Source organism: Ornithodoros turicata, chromosome 8 (genome assembly GCF_037126465.1).
Source record: "Ornithodoros turicata isolate Travis chromosome 8, ASM3712646v1, whole genome shotgun sequence".
NCBI classification, from domain to species: Eukaryota; Metazoa; Arthropoda; class Arachnida; order Ixodida; family Argasidae; genus Ornithodoros; species Ornithodoros turicata.
Genome location: NC_088208.1, coordinates 8,661,367 through 8,671,759, shown reverse-complemented (window position 1 = coordinate 8,671,759; position 10,393 = coordinate 8,661,367). Strand labels below are relative to the sequence as shown.

The following is a 10,393-nucleotide window of genomic DNA, read 5'->3' as shown; positions in this document are numbered from 1 at the left end:
TTCTGTGACGCCCCTTACCGGCATGTCTTGCGCTGAGGGTTTCTTCTGCAGCTCCCGCTCCGTTCCTTAGCTCATACAAAAAAGGGTCCAGAGCACGAAGGTTGTAGACAACGGGTAATCCCCTACTCGGTTCGGGGGGACAATAGGATGCTCTCTCCCATGTTTCTGCTGGTCTGGATGCGCCCACGACTCCGCTGGACTCGAGTGTTGCCTTTGGTCCAGGTGGCGGGCGGTACGGCAATTCAGCCACGAGGTCTGCCTAGATGTTGCGGGCTTGCTTTGCTCGGTCAGAGGGAATGAGCAACATGGCCCTCATAGGTATGGCTTGAAACGAAGGTGGTACTGACGGATAACGCGTGCCACCTTCTCAGCCATATCCGCGTGCGCTTCAGCCCTGCGGCAAAGTCCCCGGATTGCCCTGAAGTGCTCCAGAAGGCTCTCCTCACTATGGTGCGTGCGGGCTGCCCAGCGTGGGCGCTGCACGCTCTTCACACATGTGCATAGTCTGGGAACAGGAATTCTTCCCGAAAATGCCGGTGAAAATCTGCAATTGACAGAAACGGAGGCTACGACTTCCGTCGTAAAGCACCAGGGACTACCAGTGCTGCAGGGAGTATCCTACGCAGTAGCGCGTACTCAGTGGCCCCTATGACCGTCTGATAGACCTCCAGGTCGTCGAGAAACTCTTCCGCGGAGTTGGCAAATTCAGGCGAAGGGAAGTGTCCGGGGACGGCTGGACAGCGGGCACACCACTGCTCAGATGTTGTGTCTGCAGCGTGCAGACCGACCCTATCTGCCCAAGCTGGTCCTCTGCCACTGACGCAGTGAGTTGTCCTGGTCACTCACCTTCTTGAACAGCATGACCACGAAGAAGGAAAGTCAGCCTACAATAACAGCAAAGGTCAGCAAGCAACAAAGACTGCACAACAGGGAACGACGAGCATGGAAGCAACAACGAACCGTCAAATAACTACGAGAGCAGAAGAAAAACATGCAAGTGATAACCGCTAACAATAACATGCTCGTATCCCCCGAGCGAGTGGCTTGACAGGTCATGGCCCCCACGTCGGGCGCCTGTTTGTGGGATTTTGCACTTAATTCCTCCGGGAATCAGGAGGAAAATTCCAGAAATTCGAATGAGAGTCACGCACGACCTGTCTCAACCCCAGCCGCAGCCCAAAGAACACGAACGCACAAAGCACAAACTAGCAAATACATGTTTATTCGCAACTAGCATAGCACAGTCCTTATGTTTTAAAGATGCTTTCGCATCAAGGAACGTGGGTATGAAACTGTTACCACGATGTTTAGCATCCTCCGACAACCTATTTGGCCAATTTTCTCTCCCGATAACGGCTTACATGTTCGCTAAACAGATATGTTTAATTTAGCGCAGCCTCTACGGCCACGAGCGCCCCAGCAGCAACGACATCATTGTGACGTGGTTCCGACCATGACGCTACGGACGAATCACAGAGAAGTCGGCCCTCGAATCGCTCCACCGACGATAGTCTCCTAGACCGTCTGCTTCAAACCTCATTGCATCACTACCAATGGTGAGCTTTAATTTCAATTAAATTACAAGTTCTGATAGATGTAAGTAATTTCGAGCACAATGGGGAAGCTAGGATGGATGTGGTTTATTCCAACATGACTCAAATTTAATGAATCAGTTTCCTATTAAGTGAATAGTGCAGAGATGAGGAAAAATTCAAATCAATGGAACACAATATAGATAACACTAATAGAGAATCAAACCGACACATATTCCAACACGCAAACAACACTTACATGTACGGAAATATCAGCGAAACAATACTCTATAAAAACGGACGCGACTTTTAACCTAAGAATATATCCTTAATCAATATGACAACAATAAAGTTTTATTATAAAAAGCACAAGATTCCTATAAGCGACCAACGTCATTGCGACACTAACAATAGTATGGTTTTAATTTCAAATAAATACAAGTGCTGATAGGCGTAAGTAATTAATTGTGCACAACAAAAACCCTGAAAGACCACAGGACCACAGAGGGGACGCCACGAAAAGAAGAGGAAATAAAATTTACAACAAAGGACACAACATTTAGTTAACGAAGATAATCTGATTCAATAAGATTACAATCAAAATTACGAGTTTTATTATAAAAAGACTGGGACGTGATCACTATCAGTGCTACAGTGACAATTTCCACATTATCATATAGCAGTGACTTTCTTCAGTACTGTAAGGAATTTCGAGAACAATAGGGAAGCTAATTTGCATATGTTTTGTTCCACCATGCCACAACTTTTAATGAATTAGTTTCTTGTTAAATAAAGAGCGCAGACTTAAGGAAATAATTCAAAGCAACACAGCACAATCAATAGCCAGTCCTAATTGAGAGCCAAACGGGCACACGCTCCAACACGCAAACAACAGACAAATATGAGATAATTGATGTTCTGATGCTGGTACTCATAGAAGGGCAAATACATACAAAGCCTCAAGTGCCTAAGAAATTAATGATGAAAAAAGGAAGTCTGGCTAACACCAGCTGGCTAACCTTTTCAGTGACTTCCTTCTTTCAACAGACAAATGTTGGGAAATAATAGCGAAACAATCTATCTAAACGAGAAACATTACAAAATTAACAATTCAAAGTGACTAGCACAGACTTAAAGGAGCATCAAAGTGGTATCTAACATGGCCAAAAACTGCTGTCCCACAAAATATTTCTGTCCAAAGTTGTTTCACCACCGTGCAATTAATTTGGAAAATCGCTGCCACGGTGACAGGCCGGAGCGCTCCAACTGCAGACCACACCCACTCTACTGTGACGTTGGTGGTAGAGAGCCCCTCATTCGTTTGTAGGAAAAACCGTCTGCTACGAACATTGCGAGCTGTTTCTTGTTGACTTCTATTCTTTATATGATTTATGTCACGTTTTCTAAAAAAGCAAAGCATATATGCAGCCTGAGAAAATAAGATTACGATCACAAGAGTAATATATCAGTGGCTTCTGTCCAATCTCAGAATTCACAGTAGCAGAAAGCAAGCGATGGCGGCGGTATTGTGGCGCCACCTGTTAGCCACTGAACCAACTGTGCGGTCAAAACGGTCGGACAGGCTGCACACTGTCGGGAAGCACGGGGTGTTCGCTGTACAAGCGCAGTTCATTTCGGGCTGCACCACTCGTTCTTCCCGTGGTATCTGCGGTCCCAAAAAATCGTAGTTGCGTCGTGGACAGCCTTCAACCCCTCGTTTTGGACATCACGTAGCTGGAGAACGCATGGCGTCTCCGTGGCCGTCTCCGCGTCTCTCTACCTATATTACACAGACTCCCCGTTGGTGTTTTCACAGAATATTGGCAATATTGGCGCAAAATGGGCTTGCCAATAGGGGCAGCCCATACTGGTCCAATATGGAGCCTGGTTGGACTCCCCATATTCGTCCAATATTCCCAGCCCACATTGGAGCAATAGTGGCAGTCTTGGCAACCCATATGGGTCCAATATTGGACCAATATTGGCGTGCTGCTTAGGTACCGTCATCGATAACAACATCTGGGATACCTCAAAAGCGACTACCCCACGCTGTTACGCTCAGTGGGCATGGCGACACGGCTGTGAACATGGCACTTACAAAGCATATTTTTTCTCGTTGTTCAGATTTTGTTGCATTAGACATCTGGCGATCATGCTGCTACTTCTTTCCCGATTGGTGAGGCGCCGCACCAGGTACTGTTCCCACCCAGTACTGTTCGGCTCAAACTACTGCCCCCGCCTAGTTTGCCGAGACAAGAAAATCCGGACCTTCAACTTTGTGTCCCAGTTTCAGCCTATCAACAGGAAGACCTACCGTCATCAATAACAACTGGGATACTTCAAAAGCGATTACGCCACACTATTACGCTCAGTGGGCATGGCGACACGGCTGTGAACATGGCACTTCCGAAGCATATTTTTTCTCGTTGTTCAGATTTTGTTGCATTGGACATCTGGCGATCATGCTGCTACTTCTTTCCCGATTGGTGAGGCGCCGCACCAGGTACTGTTCCCACCCAGTACTGTTCGGCTCAAACTACTGCCCCCGACTAGTTTGCCGAGACAAGAAAATCCGGACCTTCAACTTTGTGTCCCAGTTTCAGCCTATCAACAGAAAGACCTACCGTCATCGATAACAACTGGGATACTTCAAAAGCGATTACGCCACACTATTACGCTCAGTGGGCATGGCGACACGGCTGTGAACATGGCACTTCCGAAGCATATTTTTTCTCGTTGTTCAGATTTTGTTGCATTGGACATCTGGCGATCATGCTGCTACTTCTTTCCAGATTGGTGAGGCGCCGCACCAGGTACTGTTCCCACCCAGTACTGTTCGGCTCAAACTACTGCCCCCGCCTAGTTTGCCGAGACAAGAAAATCCGGACCTTCAACTTTGTGTCCCAGTTTCAGCCTATCAACAGGAAGACCTACCGTCATCGATAACAACTGCGATACTTCAAAAGCGATTACGCCACACTATTACGCTCAGTGGGCATGGCGACACGGCTGTGAACATGGCACTTCCGAAGCATATTTTTTCTCGTTGTTCAGATTTTGTTGCATTGGACATCTGGCGATCATGCTGCTACTTCTTTCCCGATTGGTGAGGCGCCGCACCAGGTACTGTTCCCACCCAGTACTGTTCGGCTCAAACTACTGCCCCCGACTAGTTTGCCGAGACAAGAAAATCCGGACCTTCAACTTTGTGTCCCAGTTTCAGCCTATCAACAGGAAGACCTACCGTCATCGATAACAACTGGGATACTTCAAAAGCGATTACGCCACACTATTACGCTCAGTGGGCATGGCGACACGGCTGTGAACATGGCACTTCCGAAGCATATTTTTTCTCGTTGTTCAGATTTTGTTGCATTGGACATCTGGCGATCATGCTGCTACTTCTTTCCCGATTGGTGAGGCGCCGCACCAGGTACTGTTCCCACCCAGTACTGTTCGGCTCAAACTACTGCCCCCGACTAGTTTGCCGAGACAAGAAAATCCGGACCTTCAACTTTGTGTCCCAGTTTCAGCCTATCAACAGGAAGACCTACCGTCATCGATAACAACTGGGATACTTCAAAAGCGATTACGCCACACTATTACGCTCAGTGGGCATGGCGACACGGCTGTGAACATGGCACTTCCGAAGCATATTTTTTCTCGTTGTTCAGATTTTGTTGCATTGGACATCTGGCGATCATGCTGCTACTTCTTTCCCGATTGGTGAGGCGCCGCACCAGGTACTGTTCCCACCCAGTACTGTTCGGCTCAATCTACTGCCCCCGACTAGTTTGCTGAGACAAGAAAATCCGGACCTTCAACTTTGTGTCCCAGTTTCAGCCTATCAACAGGAAGACCTACCGTCATCGATAACAACATCTGGGATACTTCAAAAGCGATTACGTCACACTGTTACGCTCAGTGGGCATGGCGACACGGCTGTGAACATGGCACTTACGAAGCATATTTTTCTCGTTGTTCAGATTTTGTTGCATTGGACATCTGGCGATCATGCTGCTACTTCTTTCCCGACTGGTGAGGCGCCGCACCAGGTACTGTTCCCACCCAGTACTGTTCGGCTCAAACTACTGCCCCCGCCTAGTTTGCCGAGACAAGAAAATCCGGACCTTCAACTTTGTGTCCCAGTTTCAGCCTATCAACAGGAAGACCTACCGTCATCGATAACAACTGGGATACTTCAAAAGCGATTACGCCACACTATTACGCTCAGTGGGCATGGCGACACGGCTGTGAACATGGCACTTCCGAAGCATATTTTTTCTCGTTGTTCAGATTTTGTTGCATTGGACATCTGGCGATCATGCTGCTACTTCTTTCCCGATTGGTGAGGCGCCGCACCAGGTACTGTTCCCACCCAGTACTGTTCGGCTCAAACTACTGCCCCCGACTAGTTTGCCGAGACAAGAAAATCCGGACCTTCAACTTTGTGTCCCACCCTATTAGAAAAAACCATACAAGTGTCCGTTTGGCAGTCATACGGAATAACTGAACGGACTCCGTACACTCTATGGACTGGTACGGACTCCGTACACTGTATGGCATCCTATGGCAGTCCGTACACTGAATGGCCTCCCATGGCAGTCCGTACACTGAATGGCCTCCTATGGCAGTCCGTACACTGTATGGCCTCCTATGGAGTCCATAGCCTGTATGTCCCCCGACCTTGCTGTATGGCATGGGTATGTGTGGCAGTCCGCAAGATGATGGGATGAGATGTGAGTGTTTGCTGAACGTAACACCAGCACAAAATGAACACAACTAGTGCATGTCAATTTGACAAAATTTATTGTCTTACAGCCTTTTTAGTAGCCGTTAATTGGATCACTTCACTCAGTCAGACTTCTGCCTTTGCGGCTGGGCTTCGTGGCAGTGTACTCCTGAAAGCAACCTAAAATACAGAAAATGAGCATGCGTTAGTACCAAATACCACGCTACCATATGCTCTGTGGAAGCACGTTCTACGAAAATAACGAACTTCTTAACATGATGGAAATTGATGTTCTGAAGTAAGACTCTAACCCACATTTCCTGGTCCATGACTGCAATTGAGCAAAGTTGTCCCACTTTGTGAGACAGCTCGTGGTGACCAGCACCATGGGGGCAAGTAATTTGATTGGTCAACGAGGCAGCTCTTGATGCAAGTAATACTGTTTGCTGTTCATTTGACAATGGTAACACCATATGCTACAGCTGAGCTCAGAAACCCATTTTATCTGTACAACAAACAAAAAAAAAAATAAATGAGTGTTCACTGGCTTTCTTTAAAAAATGTTAAATTGTGCTTGCATCTGCATCAGTATTGTACATAACAGCTTAGAGGACAAAGACTGGTGCGAAGCAGCTTTACTATATAGCGTAAAGCTTCCTCTCACCAGAACTGGATGATTTATTAGAGCTTTCTCAAACAGAGGCTTTTTGTTTAAGAACACCCCCCACAGCCACACAAACAGATAATGGGGATCACCTCAGGGCTTTCTTTAAAGGAGTGCTGAGGTGCAAACAAATAGCTTCTGCTGAGGAACCATGAGCATAGGTGACGCAGAGAGCAAGCGAGAGAGCTCTGTTCTGTACACCTTTGAAAAATTATTCGCCTCGTGAAGAGAATGCATCGCAGAACGAGAGGAAGTCGGGATGTATGTTACTCCTTCACGAGACCAGTGATGTACTGCAGAACTGCTCAAGCAGTTATAAGCAGACCGTGATGTGCAAAGAAAAAAACTAAGAAACAAGGCATGGCGCCTTCACCGTGTCATAAAAGCATCGTGTTTGTTGTCTGCAACTCATCTCTCCAACTATTTTTTTTATAAATTCAACTGCGCAGCTATAACGCAGAGAAGAGTAAAAATATTTTGCATTGTGGCGCCTGATGGGCAGCTTGACAGGTGAGGCAAGAATTCAAGTGATGTTAAATGTCACCACATTGCTCCTTAACAAGTGGATACTGTTGTCAAAATAGAAAAATTGCTCTATGTTCTGGCAGAATAAATACACATACTCGTGACAGCAGCAACTGCTGGCGCCGCTTTGCAGTCATGATCTGTCCGTGGAGCTCCCTAGGTGACCGCACTGTTCTTGCCACTTCTCTCTGCAAAATTTTTCAAACCAGCCTGATACAGGTACCGGCAGACTTCACATACACTGCAATAAATATACTATAGCGTGGCATGACTAATGAAATCTACAACTCAGACATTGGGGTACTGCCATCGGGGAACTGCACTACACTGATATCTTGTCAGCTATGTGGAAGTAAACAGCTCTTGAACACATGGAATAAGAAGCTCGTGCAATGCATGTTGTACACTGCAGCAGTGGGAGCCTGACAAAAGAGCAGCAGGGTAGTTGGCATGCTTGGGACAACAACTTATAAAATGGAACAAAAGCTGTAGGGCAAATTGGTCATTGTACTTATTCACGATAAGTAATGTGATGAAGACACAGTTACAGTAGCCGCCAATGTGCCAAACCGAAACTTTTTCGTTCAAGATTTTGTACGAGTACTAGAAAGACAGCTCTGGAATAAAAGATGGCGGTTCATATTGGTCCAGTGCTAATGGTGTTGTAGGCACTATCAACAGCATTGTCTCTAAACTGTTTTCGGATTGTTGTGTTCGTTCTGGTTGTGCCCATAGGCACAGGGCAATCTGAAAACAGTTTACAGACAATGCTGTTGATAGTGCCTATAATGACGGTGTAGTGCAGTGTAGAACATGCATTTCACAAGCTTTGTATTCTATATATCTAAGCGTTGTTTACTTGCACAAAGCAAACGAGATCTCAGTATGGTGCAACTCTCCAATTGGTTGTACAGCAATGCCTGAGTTGTAAATTTCCTTGTTCATGCCACAGTATTTGTCGTGTGGTATCAGCAGCTTTAACAGAAACTAACGTAAGCAGTAGATGCATTTATGAACATGGACTTTGCTCCATAGTAACATCCTACAAAAAAAGAAAAAACAGAACATTGACAAATGCAGACTGGGAGTAATAAAATTAACAGAGATCCATGCTTTGACTTCATGCATTTTAAACTCACACTGTCATGCTTGTCTGTGTACACGTGAGAAGTAGTGAGAAATAAAACACCGTTTCCCAACGAAATAAAAAGTATGAAAGCGTAGTCCTACCACAGAGCTGCATCCATGTCATGAGCATAAAAAATCTGTGGCACTTGCTTGTGGACGTCACACTGTCTTGATAAGGCACGTTTTCTGGAAAACAGCATTTGACAGATGAAAGGCACAATCAGAGGAGTCTGTCGTACAAAGCATGGCATGCATGTAACTAATATAGTGTGGAAACACTACAAGTACACAAAGCATGCAGTGGGTGAGCAAGCCACGCCGTGCTGTCCACGCCTGTAGACTACCTCAGCTCATTCTCATTATGTTGGATGCACATGCGACTTATTATGGTCAACAGCCGGCCTACTCTACTTTTTTGAAAATTTAATCATGAATTACTAACATATCCATTTGACTTTATTTATGAGAAATCCACCTGTGTTATTTTATCTAAGAGTTGCGAAAGACAAAAGCAATGGTTTGACAAGATAACACGGGATTGTTTTAAAAAGTGAATGTGTTACGATTTCGGGGCCAGCTATCCTATATGTCTACAACACAGGGCACTTGTATTTGCAGCGACATAGAACCACACATTCAAGTACGTGCATCTCAAACATATGATGGCCTAAACGACGAGATGTAGCCGAGACACACCCGAACAGAAACATCTAAGCTTCCAACCCATCCGCGCACAACCAAGTCGCACATGACAAACCACAGAACCCCACCTAGCAATCCTCAATGGCACGCGCTTTTGTATGTGCAATGACGATTATGTAACACATTCCAACGCTTATTCCAAAGCTAATCAGCCGGGTCCCGATACCTAAACAACTGTTGCTAACTCTAGCGAATCTCACTCTCCTCTCATCGAGTTTCGTTCCTTTGTTTGAACGGATCGCAAAGAATTTTCAAACTTCACGCATGCACTTTGCAATCACAGATAGCATTCCGTATCACTTCATTATCACATCAAAACAGATATTTATATGTTCACCTTTCATTATCGGCACCTTGGCGGGACAACAGTCCATCGCTTCTTCGCCAGCAGGCATAAAGAGCCGTTGAGCTAAAATCGTCCACCGATCCTTCATGGAAGTGCAAACTCCTTGACACTGTAGTAACTACCTCCACTTCGTCCGCATATATCACGAGTTCATACATTGCACGCAGATTAAAATACGTTGTGCAGCCAAGAAAGGTTTTGCTGAAAAAGGAAATTGATCACACAGAAACAACGTGCTTCGCCTACGTCCGCCATAACCACCCAAAGCCAAAAACACAGCGACACGTAGCCCCCTAGGCGAAGTGCATCTAGCAACAGGTAATTTTTAAATATTATTTCTTACCGACTTTTGGCTTTGCGCAAAGGATTAACCATCATTTTTCTCTAACTAAATAACAGTGCCCCATAATATTAATCATAGTGCCATACGTTGACGACCATCGCCATTCTTAGACGGCAGTTTGTCTGTTTCGGTTTCTGTTCTATTGTTGCATTTTCGTGTTATGAAAACACCGTTCCACGGAAAGTATTACGCCAATTATGTGCGTGTATTTGTGTTTGTGATTATAGAACGCTCACTTCAAGGCATTGAGAATGATGTCAAATCACGACAAGGATAACTCGTGATATCTCCAGAAAATCGCCAGGAGCGGCACCCAGAAAACGATATATGAACAAAGGACCAGCATAGCCTATGTGTTACTTCAATATTGTTTGCCTATTTTTAGATCCCTATCATGCGTCAACAAATAAATATTGAATTA

The 10,393-nt window shown here is 45.6% G+C and overlaps 1 long non-coding RNA gene across 1 annotated transcript; it reads right to left on the bottom strand.

The window, feature by feature from the left end:
- Window positions 1-6,322: 6,322 nt before the first annotated feature.
- On the bottom strand, window positions 6,323-9,933 carry LOC135365904 (uncharacterized). Its single transcript, XR_010414001.1, has 4 exons — window positions 9,621-9,933; window positions 8,684-8,767; window positions 7,552-7,641; window positions 6,323-6,444 (listed from the first exon to the last, which is right to left on the bottom strand). It is a non-coding gene; the product is annotated as an uncharacterized LOC135365904 (long non-coding RNA).
- Window positions 9,934-10,393: the final 460 nt, after the last annotated feature.